We start from the raw sequence: 1,084 nt of genomic DNA, 5'->3' as shown, positions 1-1,084 counted from the left end.
AATATTGGTGTTTTCACACTTGGGATTAAGAGTCGTCGACATAAATTGAAGCTGCTTCAGAGAGAGAGAGAGAGAGAGAGGGAGAGAGAGAGAGAGAGACCCTGTTTCTAAGGGAAGAGAGAGAGAGAGCCTGTAAGAGAAGAGTGAGAGAGAGGGAACCCTATTTGTAAAAGGAGAGAGAGAGAGAGAGTGAAACCTTGTTTGTAAGAGAAGAGAGAGAGAGAGAGAGAGAGAGAGAGAGAGAGAGAGAGAGAGAGTGTGAAACCTTGTTTCTAAGAGAGAGAGAGAGAGAGAGAGAGAGAGACCCTGTTTGTACGAAAAGAGAGAGGGGGAGAGAGACCCTGTTTGTAAGAAGAGAGAGAGAGAGAAAGGAGATAGAGAGAGAGACCCTGTTTGAGAGAGAGAGAGAGAGAGAGAGAGAGAGAGAGAGAGAGAGACCCTGTTTGTAAGAGAAGAGAGAGAGAGAGAGAGAGAGAGAGAGAGAGAGAGAGAGAGAGACCCTGTTTTTGAGAGAGAGAGAGAGAGAGAGAGAGAGAGAGAGAGAGACCCTGTTTGTAAGAGAAGAGAGAGAGAGAGAGAGAGAGAGAGAGAGAGAGAGAGAGACCCTGTTTGTAAGAGAAGAGAGAGAGAGAGAGAGAGAGAGACCCTGTTTGTAGGAAATTACTGCCTTTTCTTGCTATGCTGTCTTCCATTACCTCTCCTCCTCGAAAAAGGCAGAGAAGAGAGAGAGAGAGAGAGAGAGAGAGAGAGAGAGAGAGAGAGAGAGAGAGATAACATGGACCCTGTTTCTTGGAAATTATTGCCTCTTCGCTGCTTTTCTGTCTTCTATTAGTTAGTAGTATCATCATGATGTGCCTTAAACACGGAGAGAGAGAGAGAGAGAGAGAGAGAGAGAGAGAGAGAGAGAGAGAGAGAGGCCCTGTTTCTTCGAAGTTATTGCCTCTTCTCTCGCTATGTTGCCTTCCATTAATTAGCAGTATCATCATTATGTATCTATGACACTTATTTATAAAGACCTGGTTTTTTTCTCTCTCTCTCTCTCTCTCTCCTTAAAGGTCTGGTTTTTTTTTTGAACGGGGCAAAA

The sequence above is a fragment of the Macrobrachium rosenbergii genome, chromosome 15, assembly GCF_040412425.1.
Source record: "Macrobrachium rosenbergii isolate ZJJX-2024 chromosome 15, ASM4041242v1, whole genome shotgun sequence".
Classification (NCBI taxonomy): domain Eukaryota; kingdom Metazoa; phylum Arthropoda; class Malacostraca; order Decapoda; family Palaemonidae; genus Macrobrachium; species Macrobrachium rosenbergii.
This window is presented reverse-complemented; position numbering follows the sequence as displayed.